Source organism: Cavia porcellus, unplaced genomic scaffold (genome assembly GCF_034190915.1).
Source record: "Cavia porcellus strain 051 isolate PalLab524CR breed Dunkin Hartley unplaced genomic scaffold, mCavPor4.1 scaffold_4, whole genome shotgun sequence".
Lineage (NCBI taxonomy): Eukaryota > Metazoa > Chordata > Mammalia > Rodentia > Caviidae > Cavia > Cavia porcellus.
In genome coordinates, this window is record NW_026947487.1 from 114,576,755 (window position 1) to 114,601,060 (window position 24,306).

Here is a 24,306-nt window from a genome sequence, read left to right on the forward strand (position 1 = left end):
TAGAGGGGTACAGGGGTACCTTGGCACTGGATCGTCTCCTGGCTTTCCATTTACAAAGACAATAAGAGGGTTGCAGCTTTCCCGTGAGGGGCAGGTGCACTAATGTTCTACTTCTGTAGATGAAGAAACTGAGGTTCCTTCCCCAGACCTGTGAAGCTGATAAGCATTAGGGCAGCCATTCGACGTCAAGTTGGGTTCGCTCCAACACTCACCTCCACCATCGTGCTTCTCCGAGCTGCTGATCCTAAGGGTGAACAGATGGCTTTCTGAGCCTTTCCAAATACAGGGACTGATCACACAACTCTTGCTGCATTGCAAGCAGAAGCAGGGCTAGTTGTGAGGAATCGCCATAGTTAAAACTACTCACCTTTACATATGGGGAGGTGGTCAGCAGGAGACACTGCTGTCCTCCTTTAGGACTGGGATTTGACGGTGGGGCGTGGTTTCTGGTAGACGACAGAAGCTGTCACACAAAGCATTTAGTAAAATTAATTTCATTGTTAATGAATGACTTATTCCAAAGGAAAGAAAAGGATTGGAAGACCACAGCACACTCTGCACGGTGTCTTGGGTCAAAATCACTCCTTATCGCAGAATGAGACTCCTTAGCTATTCTGCCCTCCGGAAAAACAAGACCTGAGAAGCAAGGTGTTTCTAGAAATCACTCATTGAGCATCCACAAAAGAGTAACACAATTGTTTCTAGAGAACGAAGGAGACCAGTATACCTAAGTAAACCCACAGAGATCGTGTCAAGAGAATATACAAGATGGTTTATACTCCTCCCTCCTTCTGGAAAGTCACAGAAATCTATTAAAGGCTCTGATACATCCTGCACTCTAAAGACCTCTTCAGTTTTGAATTTCCCCCAAAATGTATTTGTCTTACACCACAGAGTCTGTTTTGCACTCCAGACTTCAGCACTGCATAAAATGCAATGCATGGAGACACATTTTATAAAGGCACAGGAGCACTGGTGGGATCCTAGGGAGTCCTACCCAGGGTCTGCTCTGCAATCAAAAGAGCAGAAATCAAGATTAAAACACCTCGCCACAGACACACCTCCCGGTTGGCCTCTAACCCAGGTAAATTTGTAATTCAGGTTGATTTCATAGAGAGATGATAGAACCTAAGCCATGTGGTAAACTTAGGACTCAAAAGAAAACACATCATGGATGTCAGGTCAGATGTGGTCTGCAGAAGCAGCTTATTTAAAGGGGTAGAGGATTAAATGGAGACAGGAGGGGAAGAGAGGAGAAAAGAATCATTTAAAGCAATGAGAATGATGTACTCAAGTTGCTTGTGGCTTGGTCACTGCTGATCAGGCCACGTTGCAAATCATTTTATCAAGGATACTATTTTTTACATATTTTCAAATAGCAGAAGCTTAATTGAAAACAGTTCCATATTCATATAGAATTAGACAGAAGCATGTTTGTTTTCTCAGTCTTCCTAAATAAGTTAAAGGACACAGTAATTGTGGCTAACTTTTCCTAACTTCTGTGAATGTGTCTGTTGTGGTTTAAAACCAGAATGTTCCTGAAAAATGCTCATGTACTGAGGATGGGCATTTGGAAGGTAATTAAATCACTGATGCAGAGCTAAGTGTGAAGAGGCCGGTCCATGGGGGTATAACCTGGAAGGATCTGGCTCCCTTCTGGGGTCCTCCCTTTCCTCTCTCTGCCTCTTGGCCACCATGATGATAGCTGCCCTTCCCCCATGATGCTTTTCGCTTGGAGCCTGAGACTCCTGGACTGAAACTTCTGGAACCACAAGCCCAAATAAATCTCTCCTCCCTTAAGTTGTGAGTGTCCCAGTGACAAGGGAAGTGACTAAGACAGTGTCTTAATGGATTAAATCTAAACCTTATTAAGGCTGTTATCTCTGTGGCTTCCCCTGTCTTGCAGAGTTACTTCATCCCGGAAGGATGCTAAGGGAGCCTGTGAACTAGCATTTCCCCAGTTCATTAGTGCTCTGTGGGTTGATGCAGAAGGCCACAGTCTGGTGGGAATTATTTACAAATTAATTTGGCCCCCTTGGCAACAGAGTTTTTCTAAGCAAGAAGTCTAAACCAAAGACATTGGTGCGATTGCCCTGCTCTGAAAGGAACGTGAGTCTGACAGAGACGGAAAGAGGATGGGGATGGTTGAACTACGGAGGTGACAGCACAGGTGGCATGTGAATTTAAGGCTCAGAAAATATCATCCCTGTGCCCTCACTTCCCACCTTCATGAGTGGAAAATGCGCTACTCCACTGTCCACAGGGCCTTTTTGATGACCTCCTGTCCCTTCCTTTGATGGACACACGTTATCAGGGGTGGGTCCTGATAGATTAGATTTTCTTCCCTATGATGAGTCCATCTTACAAGTAAGCACACTGACTCAGGAAATCCCAAATGACCACAGTTGTACAGGTGCTTTCCTCTCTCAGGGTGTCGTGATTGCCACCATAAATCAGTAGTGATCTGAATTCAAATATTACTCATATAAAAAGCTGAACTGTGCTGAACTGTGGCAAGGAAACACCCTGACTGGTGCATATTGAGTCTTACAGAGTCTAGGAAGGTTCTCGATTCCATGAGCACTGGATTTTGCTTGTCTGTTCAATGTGTGTGTGTGTGTGTGTGTGTGTGTGTGTGTGTACACATGTACATGAGGGGAAGGAGGTACTAATGATATTTGCTTTGTCTGGAAGGTAAATAGCATGAGTGGTAGGCTGCTGCTGGGCAATAATTTCAGAAAAGCCTGTAAAGCTTAGAACAGTAGTTGGCACAGAGTAGGTCTTCAAAAAAAAAGAACCAGAAGAAATACTTGAGCACTGCTTTAAAGATTTGCCTAACATAATGAATTTAGTGCCCATGAAGTAAGTCCAGCACCCTGTTTTTATAGATGAAACTGAGGCTGAGGGTATTTCTGTAATCTGCCTGAGGTCGCACAGCTTCTAAGGCACAGAGGCAGACCCAAGGATCTGGTTTTAGAGCTGACACTTGCACCCAGACAGGAGCCAAGGGAAACAGACACACCAGTTATCAACTGCTGTGTAACAAGTGTCCCAACAGTTCATAGCTTAAAACAAACATTTTATTTTTGCTCACAATTTCCTTGGACTAGGAACGAGAAAAGGCTCGACCAAGCAGTTTGTCTCTGATGCATGTGGCCGTAGGTGGGATAACTGGGCTGAGAGACTCCTTCATTCCCATGGGCCTCCCTGGCAGGGGTGACTGGAAAGCTGGACAGACATGTGTCCCCAGCCTGTCCATGTGAAGGCTTAATGCTCCTGGGTTGCAGACTTCATGAGTCTGGAAATGGAAGGTGCCTTACCCTGGTCTGGAATCAGTCATAGTATCCATCTCCTCAAGGGGACGCTGCTCTCCAGGAGAGATATTTCATGGTCCCCCAAGAGGCTCATCTGCTCACACTGGGGGCCTGTGGGAAAGTGGTTGGATTATGGGAGCTTAGAGCTGACTTGCTGTAATGAGGAGGGGTCCGGTCAGAGGCGGTGGTCACTGTGACCTAGAAGAGCCTGTCTCCCATGCCAGCCCCTCCTTTGACCTCTCTTTGCTACTGGTCCACCATGCCACGAGCAGCTGTCCCCTCCCATCCCCTTCTGCTCTGCCACTTCTTTGAAGCCAGCTGACCCTGGACTGAAATATGAGTCCTCCTTTAAGCTGCAGGTATGTCTCAGCAATGAAAAAGTGACTAAGATGGTGACCATTCTTAAGTCAGGCTTAGTGGCATGTGCCTGTAATCCCAGCATTCTGGGGGCCTGCAACAGAAGGGTCCCAAGTTTGAAACTAGTCTGAGAAACTTAGCAAGAGCCTATCTCAGAACTGAAACATAAAATAAAAATGGGCCTGGGATGTAAATCACCGAGACGGCCCTGGATTTAATCCTCAGAACTAGCAAAAAAAAAAAAAAAAAAAAATCTGTGACCATTTTTATCCCATTAAAATGAAAGCCCACCCCACAATGAGGACAATGCTTACCTGCTTCACTTAATTATACCAAGACCTCATGGGCTGGAATCAGATTTCCAGAAGAATGTTCTTCCACAATGAGGCATCAACAGCGTCCACATGTCAGAAGACTGTATTGTCCCCGTCACTAGAGTTTACCATTCCGAGTCTTAACACAAATCTTTACACCAAACACTAGTCACCCAGATAAGGGATGTTCTCCACGGGCATCTTCACGTGTACTTCAGGCTCCAATGCTCTATCTAGTTCTGGAAGGAAATTTCATTATCATAAAATTTACAAGTGGATACATACACTAAAAGACTTATCCTTTCTTGGTGATAATGAACAATTCCACCATTTGGAGGCAAAACATCATAGTAACTGTTGTGAAATGGCATGACAGAAGTCTCCAGGAGAGGATGGACAGGAAAGCTAAGGAGAAAAAACAACATTTAGTTTTGCCTCTAATTCACCCCATATCTTGAGAAGATTGCTTGAACTCTGGGAGCCTAAGGTTCACACCACGTAAAATGAAAGGGTTTTGTGGACAGAGACCACCGTGGTCACTCAACGTTTGTTATATTCCCCGTACTCTTCACTCTACCAATAACTAGTTCTAGAAACTCAAACAAAAAGTACTCAAGCTTTAGATTTGATAATAATGATAACAATTCTGGCCAAGAGAGCTAATACTCACCAAATATTCTAGGCACCACCCCTATTTCTCAAGCTCTCCTACAATTACAGGGGGGTCTGGTGATTAGCTTTGACCACTAGACTGTAAGCAGAAACCGTGACGTCACCTCCAGGCCATTCAGATGAGAATCATATGCAGCAGAATTCAAGCTCGGCTCCGCCTTCCTTCGCATCATTATCTGTATAATTTAGGAATGTGTTTTTATGTGTCTGTAGACTATTACAGCTTCTGTGACCAAACTGTGAAACATCGAAATTTGTGTTCCATGCTTCAAAAATCCAGATTGACAACAAGTGTAAGAGTAACTAGATTTAAATTGATCAAAGAGAAACTACACCTGGCTTTTTTCCCTTGTCACATCCGTGTTCATCCAGTTCAGGAATTGTATTTGTTGTTTGTTTGATTGTTTGATTGATTGTTATTAAGTAGTCTCTGGTTCTATGGATTCCAAATCGATGAGTTTGAATGGAATCAGATGCCCAGGACTTGGGTTTGTTTCAGTTTGATTAAAGTACACCGTTCTTTACATACACAGTTCCTCCAGATTCAAAATCAAAATTCATCTGAGTAATGCGGAAGTATTCCAAGTCTTAGTTCCTACTGAAATAGCCAGGTCTGTGTTCCTGGGATTTATTGCTTGTTACAGCGAACATGCTTAAATACTGGAGCGCTTTGTGAGTACATGTATCATTCTCTAGGGAAATTTAAGGTGTGTTGCTCAACCTTAAAATGATAAAATTTGTCAGACTTGCCCCTCATACATGCTGCACGTAAGTAAAAGGAGGAAAGAAGAAAATCCAGTTAACTCGGGTTCTGCAAACAGAATAATCAGTTCCGCTTCCTGTGTGCTCAGAACGTTCTAAGGGTGAGTGTTTACCTCCAATAAAAATAGCCATAAGGAGAAACAATACCAATGAAGATTCTCTCTACAAATCAATTGAATAAATGGAGAAAATCAGGGCACTAGGGTGAATGTGGATATAAATATCCCTTAGGAACATACTCCCCGTGATAGTGTTAGGGGTTCCAAAGCAAAATGTCTCAATTCCTGCCTATTGTACCCAAAGTAACAGTGCCAATCAATCATCGCTGCTGCATCCAAGAATTTCTACTCAGCCTCCCTGTGGCCTCGTTCCTACACGTGGGAGAAGGAAGATCCCTGGTCTCATTCAGGAAGCGCCTGTAGCTTGATCAAGCTAACACAAGATCCACTAAAACAACAAGAAAAATGGTAACACAGATGGTACCAAAAATAAACAATCCTCACATCATTTTTAAAGATACTGGCAAAATGTTTATAGTCGTAAAACAGGAACATGATGTTACATAAAAGGAATAACCTGTGCACGTAAAAAGACAGAGTAGAGAAAATGAGAAGTTAGAACAGAGAACCAAGCCACGAGAATCAACAGATCAGCACGTGCTTACACCTACATGGTTATGACAGCAAAGACCTATGAACAAAGCATGCCAGACAGAGGGCCACCTGCTGCTGGCAAAGGGGACTGAATGGACATGAGGTAATTCATTTTTACATTACATATTCCTATGTTTTATATAGATGTTAATTTTTAATTAAAAGTATAAGCCTTACTTAAATTTCACTCATTAAACAACTGAGATTGTCCCTATGTGGACTTCCTATCCGAGTGCAGAACCCAGCAATCCTCTGAGAAATGCTCTTACTTCTGTATATCAGGGTTATTTTTGGAAGAGTTCATTAGATTAAAATTAATGCTTTAAAATAAAATGTCTCAACCAGCTGGGCATGGTGGTGCACACCTGTAATCCCAGCACTTAGGAGGCTGAGACAGGAGGATCGTTGCAAGTTCAAGAGCAGCTGGGCTACAAAGTGAGCTCAAGATCAGCAAAAACTGCATAATGAGACCCTGTCTCAAAAAAGAGACCAAAAAATAACCTGTCTCAACTAAAGTTTTGCCTGTATACTTAATGTGGTATTGGAACATAAGAATTTGGTCTCCACCACTGGTTCGTGACACAGAACTCAGACCCTTATAATTTTCTGAGAAATGGGCTTGCTAAGAGAATCTTTGATTCTCATGTTTGGTCTTTGATCTGTTTCCTGACACAGACATTCTAAGTCCCTGGTGGCAGGAGCATTTTTTACTCTAACGAGGTGGCTCTTCTAGGGCTCCTGTACAGGGACTGGTCCCCAGAAAGACTCAGTTAGGAGTCACAAGCTTGGAACAGCCTCACCCTTCACCCTCCTAAGAAAGGAGGGAGGCTGAGATCAGGTTAATCATCAGTCATGCCTAGGTATGAACCCTAAGCTACGAAGTCCTGAAAGATCCCAGTGGGTTGAACACAGAGAGGTGAAGGGGGGAGTGGACCCCTCCCCACAGCCCTCGTCCTATGCATGGCTTTCCTCTGGCTCTTCAGCTGTAGCCTATATAATAAATCAGTAAGTATAAGTTAGTTGCTGTCCTGGGTTCTGTGAGCCACTCTAGCAAATGATGGAACCTGAGAAGGGGGACCTGGTAACCCCCAATTTAGAGCCTGTCAGTCAGAAGCTGCAGAAGCCCTGGAAGTGGGGATGGTTTCACAAGACTGAGCCCTAAGCCTGTGGGCTCTGACGCTACCTCAAGGTAGACAGTGTCAGAACTGAGATAAATCATGGGACACTGTCTTAGTTACTTTTTTCTCGTTGCTTGGACAAAATACCCAAAACCCAAAATGAAGGAAGGAAAGGTTTATTTCTTACAGGTTGGACTTTCAGTCCATACTCAGTTAGCTCCGAGGCAGCGTGGCATGGCAGAGCAGCCATTCATGGTCACTGCGAACAGCAAGGTGCAAACCAGCAACAGAGAGGGACACACCTTCTTCCTGCCATTAATCATATGCTGGCTCCACTCCTAGGAGGGTGGAGCACTCACACCACCAATCCAAGCACTAGGCAATGAATCGATCATAAACATTAGATTTGGTCGAGTCCATAATTGCATGAGGCTTGGGGGCCACTGACATAAACCATGACAGATGCCCAGCGTGTGTCTGCCTGAGAACTGAACACACCTGCAAGAAAAGTCCACTTCCAACAGGCAGTGTCAGAGTGCCCTGTGTTGCACGTGAGAACAGAGAAGGAGGCAACCAGTTAATTTTCTTTCTCCTGCCTTTCGCTTACTACACCAGAATTTCTAAAGAGGCCCTGGAGATTGTTTTTAACAAGCCAAGTCTCTCTGAGAGGATGCTTCCCACACCAAAGTTATGCAAGTCACTGTTTTGGAGCTGACTTGACCAGGGCAGAGCCACCCATGCAATGCCTCTCTCAGGAAGCCTGCAGTCTCCTCCCTTCCAGCACTTTCTGGAAGGGCTCTTCTGATTTCCAGATCATAGTAGTTGGTGCTTGAGAGTGCAGATTTGAACTCGCAGGTGACGGAAGCTATACAAAGCACTGGGTAGTTTCAGCAACAGAAACTGACCTCTCACTGCTCTGGGGACTGAAAAGAAGCACATGACCAGGCTTATCGAGCTTCCAGGAAAGGCTGTCTGCCCACCTTACTGGTGGACAACTTTGGGCAGGACCCTCACATGCCAGACAGCAAGCCAGCTCCAGTCTCTTTGTCTTCTTGTAAGTACCCCAACCTCATCATGGGGACTCCCTGTTCATGAGCTCATCTCCCAGAGTCTCTGCCTGAATTCCTTTCTACTAAGGGCTAGGGTTGCTATGTGAGTTTGAAGAAGACAAAAATATGCAGCTTAAAACATGGACCTTGAAGTCCAGACGCACCAGGAAACAGAAGGATGCTTAACATGCACAAAATTTGTACTTTCCAGAGACTGGATGCAACAAAAGCATCATTACAATGTTCAAGATGAGTCTGACTTGAGGTAACCCAAGGTCTCAGTCTGTGGCTGGGTGGCTGAAGCATGAACCTCTCTTTCTGAGATCAGCATTGTCATCTGACATCCTAGGAAAGATAAAACAGGCTTCCAAAGCCAACCGATGCTGGAATACAGGCTCTTTAGATGCTGAGCTTTTGTTTACTCCTGAATAAATTCAATAAAGTGCAGTAACCATTATAATAAATGTAGATGTCACTAATTACAACACTAGATTTTAAGTGCAACACTAGTGTCTCAAGTGGCCTTTAAAACTGAGTAAAATCACAGCCAATTCAAATTTAATTAAAACTATCAGTTTAATTTAGTTTGCTTTTACAATAAAAACTATACGAACCCATTAACTGCATTCCGAAGCTCCCATTACTGGGAGCAACAAGCAGCTTGTGGGCCTTGGCTTTTGTGAACAGAGCTATGCATTCATTTACCTTGTTACCCAGTGAAGTTTCTTGTGTTCGGGATCCAATAAGCAACCCGCTTCTGTCCGTGCAAGTGGGGTTCTTGTACTCTTCCAGGTAACTCACCCCGTGGTTAGGGGAGGCTTTTGTCTGGCTCCTTGTGCTTTTGAAAGTTCAGCCCCAGGGGCCTTCGGAGGACTTGATTATGGTACCCATTCCTGAGCTGAGCTCACAGGTGCCAGAAAGGGGTGCCAGAGTTTGGCTATGGTTTGAGTGTCTCCAAAATGGTTCATGTGCTGGAACCATGGTCCCCAGTTTTTGGGTGAAGTGATGGAACCTTTAAGAGATGAGATCTGGTAGAAAATCACAGGGTGCTGCCATTACTCACAGATCAACAGCAGGCCCTCAGAGTGGGTCGTTACAAAGTGAGGCCACCCCACGTAGTTGGCCCTGGTGCATGTAGACATTTCCCTTTGTGTTTCTCTGTTATAATGATGCAACCAAAATGACCTCACCAGGGTGTTGTCACCCTGCTGTTTGGACCCACCAACCAGAATCATAAACCAAATAAACCTCTTTCTTTTAAATGTACCTAGCCTCTGGGATTCAGTTATAGCAGCAGAAAATGGATTAAAGAAAGGGGTTTTTGAAAATGAACTTAAGAACACTGTCCCTCAGAGTCTTAATCCCACTTTTTCCATGATAAACTCAGGCAGGCTTTTAATCTTAGTTCTACTTCTGTAGAGATGATGACTTATATGGATATCTTCTCTTCTCTCCTCAGGACCTCAGTGTAGCTCTAAAAGAGACTGGAGCAGGTCGATCTTCCCAAAATCCTACTTTCACGCCCCTTGCCATATCCAGATACTCCCCGACAATGCCTATAACTCATACATACTCAATACAATGGGCACCATCTGCTGCAGCCTCTTCTTAGACAACACAAGAGGTTTAGACAACACAAGAGGTTCCAGTTATTCTTCTACTAACACTGAAGTAAGTACATAACAACTAAAGTTACTTAAAATGCTTTTCGAACATCATGTAGCCTACTCCCAGCAGACCGCGTACCACATTTGAAGAATATTAGCCTTCCTGACCTCAGAGATCGCTTCCTGCTCCAGAGGTCTACAAGCCTCTGAAAAAGAATTTCATCTCCTTACTCAGGTGAGCAAATGCACACACAAAAATGAACTGCCTGCAGGGCTTGTCTGCTTCCAGCACGGAAGTTAGCTTCGGTGGGGAGACAAGCAGTGATCAGAAATGAAATTCAGAGCGTTCTATATTTTATTTCAGAAGTGGAGAAAGGCATTCGGAAATTTAGCAGATTCATGGTGGACTGTACAATCCAGCCAGATGTGAAGGAAAGACGAATGAATCTTGGGTGGAGGAAGACTAAAGCAAGAAGAGAAAGTAAACAGATGAGCACCAGTCTGGAAAAATCTAGAACATTCCTGCACTTGGGGACCATTATAACTAAATAAAGGTCTCTTGAACAAAAACCCTAAGCTCAGTGACAGCTATTAAGTGACCAATAGGGAGGCAGTGCACACAATCTGACTGTGAGGCAAAGGGATATCCATGTCCCGGGGGGGGCGCAGTGGGATGGGACGAGGTTTCACTCCTCTACTAAAAACAGTAACAATTCAAAACTTAGAAATTGCTTCCTCCTGGAATTTTCCATTTAATATCTGTAGACCCCGTAATGGACGCGGGGGAACTCCTGTACACCCTATGGTAGAAAATCCTAAGGAGAGAAATTTCATGGAAATGCATCAAACAGGAACTGCACAGCACACACACAGGACCTGCCTGGGTGCACCTCCTGGGGATACCTTGAAAGAAACTGAAAGGAATTTATGAATCATTAAGCGAAGAATTTGAAATTTCTATAAAAGGGTTGCATTTCACAGAGAACCAGAGAATTCTTTTGGTGGCAAGGATCAAGCCAGGGTAGGAACAACCAACCAGCTACAGGTGACTAAGGTCACTTGTTTTCCTTCCTGGCACAGCTACATGGATAGAGCCCCGGCTGGGTCCTGGAAAGTCACAGTAGCCTGACCTCCCAAGAGCAGGCCAGAGCTGCTGTGCTCTGCTGAGATGCTCTTCCTGTCTTAGTGGCATCCAGGAGGTAGCAGAGCCCAGAAGGACCCAGTAGTGACAGTATCATTGAGAGGATGAACATACAAACCAAGGAACAGACCACGTATGACAATAAAACTCTGCCCTACAACTTCTACTGTCGTTAACCTGGAACAGGCAAGATTTGGTGACAAATGCTCAACTTCCCGAATTTCTCCTCCACTCCCAGATCAGACCAGTCAGGAAAAGCCAAACAAAAGCCAACATCTCAGGGCACCCTGCTTTTGGTTAAGGCTAACCTTCAGTGTCCGAGCAGAGCAGATCAGCAGCCTTCCTCTTCATCTACAAAGCCTTCCTGTTCCCCTCTCTGCCCCAAACAAACAGTGATGGCTGATACTCTTTCTAGCCAGAATCTCTGCATATGCAGACAGTCTCTGCGTGTCCATGCTCGGGCAGGCTTTCCTGACTTCCACAAATGAGATGCCCGTCATTCCGCTCCCACTTGCAACTGCTGGAAGCATTGCCTGGCCAGATGGATGCTCACCTCACAGTCTGCTGGCTGAACCCAGAGACTGGCTGTTGCCTTTGGGCAGTACCCACCCTACCCACACTTAATTCTGACGTTGACCTTTGCTCAGAACAGATGACCCAACATGTACACTTGTGCAGAGGCGCGGACACTACTGGGACAGGCTTGAATCATTTATAGATTTGATTGAATTATTGATGTCTTCATTCCATGAGCGTTAAAGGGTTCTGCCAACGTTCACCCCAGTGTGTGCTCCGCCTGCACTGAGGCATTTGCTTCAACCTATGGGACATCAGAAAAGAAATGAAGGCGAGGGCGGCTCTTACCAAAAATGATGAAAGAAAAATTATTGTTGCTATTGTGTGCTACACCCAAAAACCAAATGACTGCTAAACTCAGCGTATAAACCATCTGATAAGTCTCAGACGTTTTCAGCAAGAGTCCACCAAACTGACCTGAGGCCCTACCTGTTTCGTAACAAGTGCATGGCACACAACCATGTTCATCTATTTACCTATTCTTCAGAGATGCTCGGGTCATTGTGACAAGGCAAAGCTGAGGAGCTGTGACAAGCATGCCATGGATTACAAAGACTTAAGTATTTTAAGAGAGGCCTCTGTGAAAGACGCCTTTTGGAGAAAAACTGTATCAAGTCCTGCTTAGCCTCTGCATGAACCCTAATAAATGGATGCCCCATCATTCCATCATTCAGTGGGTATCTCTGAAGCATCCCTGGGTGCCAAGCTGCGTCCCCAAATATACGTAAGGTATTATTCCTGCCCTCAGAGAGCTTCAGATAAGCTGGAGAGAGAGGGAGGGAGAGAGAAGAGGGTGTAAAGGGAACGGAGGAGCAGACACACCGTGAGAACCACATGCCCAGGGTGATGGGCTGTGAGACCAATAGCAGGGCTCTTTAGAAAGGAAGTCAATGAACAGATCACAGTCTCTTTTGCTGGTCTTCTCTAATCTGCTACCACCCAGCCGCGTGTTCTATGTTTTCCTGTCCTGGTCTGTGCCTTGGGAGTGCAGGGAGATGGTGTCTCCCAGGCCTCCTTGCCTGCTAGAAGCCAGCTGGGTTTGACCCCTGCCGGAGACACCCCTGCGGGAGACCAGAGCATGGAGGGAGAGAAAGGCAGGAGCGCGTTCTCCTGGTCCACGTGTGTCCCACAGCTCCTGGGTCCTCCGTGATCCCAGCCTCTCCCAGGTGTTCCGCTGTCTTCCCATGGGGCTACATGTACCCTAGGGTTAACAAAGTCCCTGTTACTGCTAGTCTCTGGGCATCCTTGTCTACTTTCCCAGTCCTGCTCATTCTCTGATCAGTGAAAGTCCCTCCCCTTGAACCCTCCAAACCTCCTCTGTCTGAGCCATCTCTTTCTGGTTGGGATCTTGACCTGGACAGCTCCTGTCTGGTCTTTCAATACTTCACTTAGCTCATCCACCGGCATGGTCCTCTCACTTAGGACAATCGGTCAAAACACATCCACCCAACACATGCGTGAACAGCAAGCCTTGTATCAGAGGATGGGCATTTAAAAGCTGACATTTATATTCATGACAACGCCGATGCACTTGAACAATAAAAAGCTCCTTCTGTGAGCAGTCAGTGTGTAGGTCCGGCCTTCCATCCACACGAGCAGATGACCGTCATCATAAGCCTGCTCTCAAGATCACAATGTTCCCAAACATTATTGCCACGCAGTCAACAGTTATAATGACTCAAGCGCTCACAATAAGTGGCCTGGCCTTTTTGTTCTCTTCTGAGTCAATCTCTTTATTGTTTTTCACTCCTTTGGTAGAGATTGTTTTAATATGTCCCATTTCTGAGCAAATTCTCTCAGCTCATCTTCAAAATTCTGAAATTCCACTCGGGTTTCCCACTGGGCCATGTTTGTTTATAAGGTCACAAAAGGTTTCTTTAAGCTAAATCAAGCTGGGGAGCATTTCTGCGCCTGGAGTTTCCTATAAGCAATATCTGTAGCCAGACAGAGTGGGTTTTAAATCATTTGTAAGAGATTGAGCTCTGTGTCCAGGCTGACCCTAAGGACATTTCTTGCCTGTTTCTTTATTTTTTTTATGCTGCATGACATAATGGATGTGGAAGTTCTTTGTGAACCATAAAGACCTTTCTAATGTAGGGGGTTATGACGGTGACCTCACGCTTTGGGAACATCCTGTCTTCTTGGGTTTATTTTATTCTGCATTTTTTAGGCATCACTGGATTCTAAAGGAGATCTAGGCTTTTTTTTCCCCAAGATCTCTTTTTCACTCATGATAGGATTTAGCTGATGATACAGTTATTCATTTATTTATAAAGTATTTATGGGATACCTGCTAAGTGCCAGGCTTGGCTCAGAAGGCTAGGGCTGAACTGGTGTAAACACAGCTCTGGTCCTTCAGGAGTTTATCATTTACTTGGTTGGGCACAGAGCTTAACACTTTGTGCATTTCCTCTCTTACTCTTTAGAAGTTAATTGCATTTTTTGCATTTTATAAATAACACATAATAACAAAATGACCATGTGAATTACAAACATTTATTGAGTGTTGACTACGCGTCAGGTACTGACCGAAATGTTTTACAAGCATCTCAGTTAATCCCCAAGCATCCCTAAGAGTATTATGTTCTCCCTTTTCTCCAGCTAACAATTAACATTTGTGACCACTTCGTGCTGATAAGGCATGGCCCGAAGTGCTTTGCATGCATGATCTCATGTTCATTCTTTCCAGAACATCGAAAAGAAGACACCACTATTATTTAATTGCCTAGATTTCAAGTGCTTAAGTAACAAGCCCAAGTTTATACGGCTGGATTTTGCAGCGCTGACATTCAAAAGTTCTTTACGAAGTTCATGACCTGAAGCAGGACAGGAGAGTGCCTCACGAGAGCATAGTTTATTTCCAGGATAACTGAATCTCTGAGGAAAAATAAGCAAAAAGACATCAAGGCACACATCACAGCCAACCTTAAAGGGGGACAGTTGAGAAATCTGAAAGAAAATGTTGTCTTTATTCACGTTCTGGTCTTTCTGTCTGTCCATAGGGGCTGGATTCCATCTTGCACGTAGAGACTGTGATTTATCTTAATTACTGTAGAATTTACACTGTTAATAAATGTGATCTAATAGATTATTAGAAGAGGTGAAAAAGGGAGCTTTAACCGTGGAGATGTCCATAACTTCTGGATAATATCGGTGCTTTCTGGGGAACTCTGTCAAGCACTTTAGGTAGTCACATGTCTTCACAGGAAGTGAGCACTTGCCAGCGGGAAGAGCCCGGGGAGTCTCGCTGGTCCTCTCCCTCAAATGTGATTTAAAGGTAAGGTCTTATAAATCTCAGTCATTTTCCCTACAATGCTATGTAGCATTCTTAAATGCCACAAAGTAGAAAAACAATGTGTCCCTCCACTGTGGTTATAATCACATCCAGTGCTTTAAAAATCATTAACACTTTTGGGGTTCTTGCATTGATTTTGCTTCTACTAGCATTTAACTGTTTGAAGCCTCCCTGAACCTTCTCTCCCCACCCCTGCATCTCCTGTTTGACTCTTCACAGTTCTCTAGTTAAAGACCTGCCCTGCCCACCAAGTGCAAGGAACCTGGAAAACCAACCCTAGCACAGTCTGCACGAAGCGGAGGTCAGCTTCCCAGTCTCGCCCAGAGTTAAAGCTCTTCCAAGTCTAATTGTCAGAAACAGTATGGAATGCCCAGCTAAATTTAAATTCAGGTGAACAATAAACAGCTGTTGGCATGGGGACATCTCGTGCATATTTATGCTAAAACCAATTTGCACCTAAAACTCAAATTTAATCAAATATTCTTTTTTTCCTAAATCTGAAAAACATCTGTTTTCAGTATATTTGCCTAAAAAGATTAGGTAATAATCCCAAATTAACAAAAATGCCTGGCTAAGAACTCCATTCTTTATAAATTTTTCCTTATTATAACATATCAAGCTGGTCTAAAATAAGTGGCATACTGAATCTGATCTCTTCTTAATATGATAAAAGCCATCTATGACAAACCAACAGCCAGCATCATATTAAGTGGTCAAAAACTGAAAGCCTTTACCCTAAAATCAGGAACAAGACAAGGATGTCCTTTATCACCACTCCTATTCAATGTAGTGCTGAAAATACTAGCCAGAGCAATTAGAAAAGAGAGAGAAATAAAAGGAATAAGGATAGGAAAAGAGGAAATTAAATTATCATTATTTGCAGATGACATGATACTCTACATAGAAGACCCCCAAAACTCCATTGAAAGACTCCTAGGTATAATAAATAAATTCAGTAATGTAGCTTGATACAGTCAATACTCAAAAATTAATAGCACTCCTATACACTAACAACAAAATCACTGAGAGAGAAATAAGAGAAGCCACACCCTTCATAATAGCATCCAAAAAATGAAATAATTAGGAATCAATCTAACAAAAGAAGTAAAAGATATTTTAAGAGAAAATTATAATACCCTGAAAAAGAAATCAAAGAGGACCTCAGAAAATGGAAAGACATCCCTTGTTCATGGATAGGAAGAATAAATATTGTGAAAATTGCCATTATCCAAAAATTGTTATACATATTCAATGCAATCCCATGAAAATACCACTAGCAAACCTCACAGATCTAGAGAAATGACTCCTAAAATTCATCTGGAACCAGAAGAGACCTAGAATAGCAAAGGCAATTCTAAGCAGCAAAGGCAAGGCAGGAGGCATCACAATCCCTGACTTGAAGTTACACTGCAAAGCTACTGTAATAAAATCAACATGGTACTGGAATAAAAATAGACCTGAAGATGAATGGAATAGACTAGAAGATACAACTATAACTGCAAACACACTCAGCCACCTCATCTTTGATAAACAGGCCAAACACATTCACTGGAAGAGAGATAATCTCTTTAATAAATGGTGCTGGAAAAATTGGCTCTCCATATGCCAAAAACTAAAACTAGACCCATGCCTATCACCATGTACTAAACTAAAGTCTAAATGGATCATAGATCTAAATATTAAAACAGAAACACTAAATATGTTGGAAGACTAAGTAAGTAGAAATCTTGAAGACATAGGGTGAGGTAGAGAATTCACAAACAAGAATCAAAATTCATGGGAAATACTTCACAGAATCAATAACTGGAATCATGTCTTCTTAAAGAGTTTCTGCATGTTGAAAGAAATTTCCACATAGTGAAAAGAAAACCCACAAATTGGGAAAAGGAAACCCACAAATTGGGAAAAAATCTTAGTGAACTGTCCCTCAAAGGACTTCTATTTGGAACATATAAAGAATTATAAAAAATCAGACCTCTGAAATTCAGAGACCCAGTCCAAAAATGGCCATCTGAGATTAATACATAATTCTCAGATGAAGAAATACAAATGGCAAATAAATACATGAAAAAATGTTCACCATTAGTCACTAGAGAAATGCAAATTAAAACAACACTGAGATTCCATCTCACTACCACACTGAGATATCACCCCAGAAAGAATGGCCAGGATAAAGAAAGCTATCAACAAAAAATGCCAGAGAGGCTGTGTGGAAAAAGGAAGAACTCTTCCGCACTGTTGGTGGGAGTGCAGACTGGTATAACCATTATGAAGGTCAGTCTGGAGGTTCCTCAAAAAATTGGGATTGGAAGTCCCATTTGACCCAGCTATTCCACTTCTAGGAGTATTCCCAGAAGAACTGAAAACATCTTATCACAGTGATATATGTGTACCCATGTTTATAGCAGCACAATTTGTAATAGCCAGATCTTGGAAACAACCTAAATGCCCATCAACTGAGGAATAAATACAGAAGATGTGGTATTTTTATACAATGGAGTACTACTCAGCTATAAAGAATGATCACATTGAGATATTTATAAATAAATGATGCAACTTGAGACCATACTCATAAGTAAAATCAGTCAAACTCACATGTGTAAATATTGTATAGTCTCCCTAATATAGAAATGTAAGAGTACATAAGATACAAAAAGCTCAATAAGTACAGTGAAAGGATAAGAATCTGCTCAAAGGGGAAAAAATAATATCTCAGGGAAAAGGAGAAAAAAGAAAAAGAAAGGGAAAAGAAAAATATCTAAAATTATATAAACAAATTTAGGATAGCTAAGATGATTGCACTACAAATTCTGTAAGTTCTTGGAATCAAACAGTTAACACTCATAGGATTGGAACCATTGTGCATATTAGCATATAGTGATCCGAGGAACTCTTGAAGATCATTACGTAAAATAACAACCCTAGTTATGCTCACACCACCTTGTTTTGAAGGCCTATATTGTCAGTATTTTGTAATCTTTGCTACTGTTATTTGTCTTTTTTGTTTCACGTTTTCCTAGTAATTTGTTTTGTTTTAGTTTGTTTTCCCCTCTAATACAGAAAGGATAAGCACACATGTAGGGACTTATGCATGCATAGAACTTCTCCTAAACAGTTTATGAGAATCAATTATATAATGCATGATGAAATGAACAGCTACTTTGAAGAAAAAGACACACTATGTTATGCATTGCTGATTCCATATTGTCATGCTGTGAAATCCATTAATGCCATTATTCTTTGTTCAGAGCAATTTTAGCCTGTTTTGTATTGTTTAATTTCAACATACATGAGGGTATAGACAGCTATTTTGAAGAGAATGAGAGACATTATGGCAGCCATTGTTGATTTCTCTATTGTCTGGTTTTGAAGACCTAAAATGCCTTCATCACTCTGTTCTGATCAGTTTTATACTATTTTGTTTTGTATGAATTCATCATGTGTGAAGATATGGACAACTATTTAGAAGAAAACAAGAGACATGGTAGCCAGTGATGATCTCCTGTTGTCTTGCTTTGAAATATGTGTCTCTTACATTGTTTTCTTCTGATCACTTTGTTCTGTTTTGTTATGTTTAGTTTTACCCTCTTTCAAATAAAATTTTTTTTAAAAAGTTTTGGCATGAAAGAACAATTGGTTTGACTTCATTTTTCTGTTGTCTTTAGATTTTTTAAGAGTCCTTAAGGCTGATTTTGAACAGTTAGTTGGTCAATCAGTTTTAGCACTCAGTGTCTCAAATACACCACAAACTCTTGAGGACAACAACTACTGAAATTTCAGTCAAAACATTCTGGCCAGCACAAGAATGGGCATGTCTTCACCTCCATTCTATGATTACAGAGTTCTCCTATCTGTGTGGCTCCCTTATAGCTATTTGCTTTCACAGACTCCCTTGCAGCTACAACCCAGTCATGTGACCAAAGATTGGCCAATCAGATGCATCTTCACTAGAATTTGAATTCACAACTAATGTTAAAATATAGGAAGAACAGCAAATAAATTTTGTCTGGCAGGTGGCCTCACATGAGCATCCAATTCTCCTCCCAGAGCAAGGGCTGCAGTGACAATGGAAGTATCCAAACTGGGCACAGTGATGTACTCATATAATCCCAGCTATTCAGGAACCATGAGAAGGAGGATCACAAATCTGAAGATAGCCTGGTCAACTTAGCAAGATTCTGACTCAAAGTAAAAATAAGTGAATAAAATAAATATCCATGGACCAGATCCAGTGAAAAACAGACAGATTACAGCCATTGGTATTCTGGGGGAGGGGAAGCCACAGCAGTGCTGTGCACCTGATTCTGGGGTGAGCACAGCAATGATCTTGGCCACTGTTGGCTTCTTTTGTTCCTTCCCAATTGTCCAGGAATCTTAGAAATTCTCTCCAATACTCTCTTGATAACTTTAGGTATTTTTCCTTTAACTTCTAGAGACAGGTGCTGGTTACACTCAAGAGGCAGAGAGAAGTCTCATCCTCAGCAATCAGAATAATGTTCTTCATTTAAAATGTCATGGTTCACCAGACAGCGAAGTAGAAGAGGGAAATGAAGGAATGCATTCTGAGAGACAGAAGTTCTTCACTGTTTCTTCAAAATAATTTGTGACCAGTACATCAGATTGTGTAAACAGAGGGCTGTGAGCAGAGGCCACACCCAGCCAGTGTGGGAGAGATAGACCAGTCCCTTCTGTCTTTCTCATGATTCCCACTTGGGGGTTGTTCTTGGGCCTTCTTCTGCATTTGTTTTTCTTCTACCCAGTGCTGGGGACCCAGCCTAGGGTTTTGCATATATTAGACAAGTGCTCTACCGCTGAGTTGCATTCCTAACCTTTCTGCCCTCTTGAGCTCTCAGTCTGCCTGGTCATCAGAATTACACAAGGGTGATAAATACTGCTTTTTTTTTTTTTTTTGCCTCTATCTTCAATGCATGTGCATGGCTTTACTAAAACCTCATGTATAATTTCCTTTACTAAAATCTCATATACAATTGGTAATATTTCAAATTTACCCAGGCTTTGCTCCTCAGTATTCTTAGAGAGAAGTATAAAAAATGCAGGATTTCTTTCTGTGATGATATACTCAATGCTTTCCAAATACATGTGCATATGCACAGAGGGAGAGAGAGAGAGAGAGAGAGAGAGAGAGAGAGAGAGAGAGAGAGTCTTTCTTTGTAGAATCTAGCAAGATCCCTTGCATTAAGGAATAATTCTACATAGTTATCAAATGGAAAGGGATGGAACAGAAAAGGATCAGATGGCATGAGATGAGATAAGATGGGATGGGAAGGGACAGGATGAGACAGATTGGGTTAGAACAATCTAGAATTAAAAAGTCATAAGTTCAAATGGAATGGGATGTCATGGAAAGGGATGAGTAGATAATTAAAGATAATTATATATAACTGCATAAAATGGAATGGAGGAAAAGGAAAAAGGGAGGCAGCCAATGACTGATGTCTAATTTGTTATGGTATATCAGAAAATGGAAGAGAACAAATGACTGATGTCTCCTTTCTTTCAATGTGTAATTTATTTATACTTACAGAATTCCCAGGGGAGGCCCTGAGAGCCAGGGCCCCTAAGCTTGATTATGCACGACAAAATAAAGGGAAGTTGCCCTCCACCTTGAGCACTTTCATTTCAGAGTCTTGAAATACATCTCCTTTTATTTCTAGGCAGGAGAGGAGCTAGCTAGAAAATTCCACATCGCGCATGGGTCCTGTGTAGCTCTGCCTTCCATGGAGCCAGGTACTTAACATGCTCAGGCTTCTTGCTGATGTCAATATGAGACATATACTGGAAAAAGTGACTTTGAAGTGAAATCACACATGGAATATGGGCTTCATTATTCTGTCCGCAGCCTTTAGAAACCCTATGCTGTAGGGCTCAGAAGTTGCTGAGATATTACATAAATTTGCTGGATCCTTAGTTGTCTAACACATCTCCAGAAAGGGCATAGGGCTAAGTGTTCCACAGAACACTTTTCCAACAGCTACTCCAGGTCAGCTTTGGGGCCAGGGTTGGCTCCCAAGTGGGACTTCATCCTACATCACCACAACTCCTTGGAGACCATGTCCTTCAACGGTAAGCTGTAAGCCCAGAAACCAAGGAAGCTTGAGCCCAGAGGGCTTTTCTACTTAAATGTGCTGGTGGGAATGGAAGGGGTTTAGGGGATTATGGGAATCAAGGAAGCCCACAAGACCACACATATCTCACCAGCAGCTCCCACCTTGAGCTCACCTTTCTCAAAACCCACAGAAGATGATAAAATCCAAATTTACAAAAGAAATGTGCTGAGGACCATCTAAAACCCAGAGCCCAGAATTTTAGCTGAGAGGGTTACATTACTGCTATCATTACAATACGCGTGCTTGTTAGATCATGTTTCCATGTAGGATTGTGTTTGATGCTCCCAATAAACCTGTGATGGAGACAAGGCAGATGTAATTATTCCCATGTATAGGGAGAAGCATCTAACAGTCAAAAAGGTTTAACCCCTTGCCAGTGTCACCAGAGCTGGGGCATGGCAGAGCCTGAACCAGAATTTGGGTCTTCTACCTGGATTGCTTGAAGATAATAGGAAAGTTCTTGGCACTTGTCTTGGACAATCCACAAAATAGGATTCTTCATGAAAAGAAGTTCTAGAGCAGCTGCAGTGACCATTTGATACTTGAGGGCCCTTGTTCGGCTTGTTACAATGGCTTATGAAAGCTCATCGTCAGGTTAGCTACATGCAGAATATCAATTAATATGCATCCTACCCCAGTAAAGATGCCCTCTCTACTTTACAGGAGATAGAAAAAAGCCTGAAGATGGTCATTGTCCCCAGTTCACATGACGAGAGTCACAATTTAATCCCAAGACTGAGTTATGTTTTTCATAAAGAGATAGCTTCCACATTCAAATAAATAAATATGTTCCTCATATTTATTTAATATAGAATGTATAAATTTATGAATAGTCAATGGACCTATACTAGTCTTATCTTTTAATATGTGAATGTTAAATGCAAAAATAGAAATGGGTAAGATCTGAGAAAAGTAAGATTCTCTGTCTTCTTGTCTCTGTCTCTGTCTCTCTCTCTCTCTCTCTCTCTCTCTCTGTCTCTCTCTGTCTTCTTGTCTCTGTCTCTGTCTCTCTCTCTCTCTCTCTCTCTCTCTCTCTCTCTCTCTCTCTGTCTCTCTCTGTCTCTCTCTCTCTCTCTCTCTCTCTCTCTCAATTTTGTGATTCTCCAAAAATTTAGCCTAAGACAAGTGCCTGTTGCTTAACTAAAGATGATCCAGGGACATTAAAAAGGCAAGATAAGGAAACCCACTAAGGTCTTTACCATAGACAGCAGGATGACCCTGCTAGGATCTCTGAAGAGCTGAAGCGCCTCTCTGAACTGTCTGGCCAGAGGAGTAGAGGCAGGGCTAATTCTCCACCAGCTTCCAGCCCACTATGAGGAGGGCCACTTCGGGGGTTTTAGCTCTCCTGGAGAGAGAGCGTTATAGCGTGAGGTGTGGCCTACCCGCAGCTGAAATCAAGGCGTGCAAGAGATCACCAGACAGGACGCCAGAGAAATCCATTACCTACACCGCGTCCTGGAAGGGGACCTTTAGGTCATGCTAGCTTTACCCAGCAGCCATTTTTCTAATTAAAAAAAAAAAGAGTGTGGGAGGGGGTACCCAGAGTGCTCATTTCAGCCCTGCTGGGAGTCCAGTGACCGCCACTCCTGAGAGGACCTGGCTAGGAGAGAGGCTGCATCCCACCCGCAGGCAGGCTGCAGGGAAGGCTGTATGCAGAGGGCCTGGGCCTTTTCCCTTGCGGACAGCTGGATGAACCTCGGGGGTTCTCAGGAAGGAGCTAACAGCAGGGAGAGGCTGACACCAAATTGCATCTGAACCTGCGCTCCTCCTGCCAGCTGACTTGGGTGGAGCCTGGCAAGGGCCTTGAGATTTTTATTCATGAGCAGGCAGGAGAGGAGGTGAGGACACAAGGCTGAGATGAACTCAGATGATGAGAATAATGCCAACTGTCAATAGTCAAAATAATTCTTCTCTGTATAATCAACACCACTTTGGCACAGCTGCTGACAAAGAAACACTAAACATGAGGTAAAAACAAAAACTCCCCCCCATCTCTCTCTCTCTCTCTCTCTCTCTCTCTCTTGCTACCTTACAAAGAAAATCTGTACTGGAACAAGGCTTTATGGAATAGTTTCCAAAACATGCAATCAACATTTTCTTGAAATTTACAGCTGATGCATTCCATCTAGCACACTTTTTATTACCTATTTACACCTTGTAGACAGGGTTTAACACTCAAACACTAGTGGCAGCTCTCTGGCAACTGACTGTGGGCTGCCTAATGTCACACCTTACACTGTCCACAGGTGTTGGCTGAGATCAGGATCAAGTGACCTTTGGTCAGTGCTAATGTCCTGAGGCAGAATTCTCCAACTTGCTAAGTGTTTCCTAGAATGATATCTGTCATGGTTAGAGGAGAAAGATGATACTAGGATTCTGCATGAAACATCAGGGAATCTGAAGTCATCCGTGTGTAAAGATTTGGCTAAGGACAAGACAGCTTGGGTGTGAACTGCACTCTACCATTTACGACTGTGTGACCTTGAGAAGAGCACTGACCTCTGGAAGCCTCAATGGATTCCTTTGCAGAAAAGGGCTAAAATATCCTCCCTCTGGTGTTTATCATGAGAACTAACTAAAATATGTGACCTGCTCATACAAATGCACAGCTCACGGTAACTACATAAGAAATGTTAGCTATCACAGCCACTGTGGAGTTGAAGAGGAGCTCGTGGCTTTGTCTTGGATTTCCATCCATTCAGTGGTAGCAGCCTGCCCTCCCCATGACCCATGAGGACTCCCACTTCCTCCCCACTTACTGTGGAATTTGGGGATTCCCCTGGCCATGAATTGGCTAAACAGCTATCAATTCCTGGGTCCTCAGGGGTTCGGGTAGTGGTAGGAGAGGTTAAGTGTACTCTAGGGAATTAATGCAAGTACCCCAAATCAAAGGAGAAGCTGTACGCACTGACTGACTGCTGCTTTCTGAAGTGTTACCCCGTATGGGTTCCTGCAGTGTAGTGTGGGGCACGGCTGAGATGGGGTGGCGATGAAGAATTATTCTGCGGGAGGAGAGGCTCTCTCGAACCCCGGCAACCTTGGAGCTCACAGCTGTCAAAGGGGCAGAGTTGGGCAACACCAGGAAAAGGTTTGAGCTCATAAAGCGAATGAAAGATTGCATTCCTAGTAAAAGGATTCCACACATCTCTGTTGGGAACAGGCTACTCTGGCGGTGAAAAGAAAGCCACCCCACATCAAAACCAGGACCCCTCTGGCTCAGAAGTCCTCCCCCAGTGTCGTCACATGGAATTAGAGAGAATACTTGTCCCTCCTCACTCCTAAAGTCAATGACAGCATCCTCTGACCATTCCCTAGGAAAT

General features: G+C 43.0%; 1 long non-coding RNA gene across 4 annotated transcripts in view; it reads right to left on the bottom strand.

The window, feature by feature from the left end:
- Window positions 1-24,306, bottom strand: part of LOC101787708 (uncharacterized) — a 65,564-nt gene that overhangs the window by 16,338 nt on the left and 24,920 nt on the right. For 2 of the 4 annotated variants that reach the window (XR_002789523.2, XR_001199600.3), the window contains exons 2-4: window positions 3,986-4,224; window positions 3,321-3,425; window positions 368-463 (exon numbers count right to left, since the gene is read on the bottom strand). This is a non-coding gene — a long non-coding RNA (uncharacterized LOC101787708). Of the gene's footprint in view, window positions 1-212; window positions 245-367; window positions 464-3,320; window positions 3,426-3,985; window positions 4,225-24,306 lie in introns of all 4 variants that reach the window. The other 2 variants (XR_001199599.3, XR_002789522.2) reach the window with 2 other exon arrangements.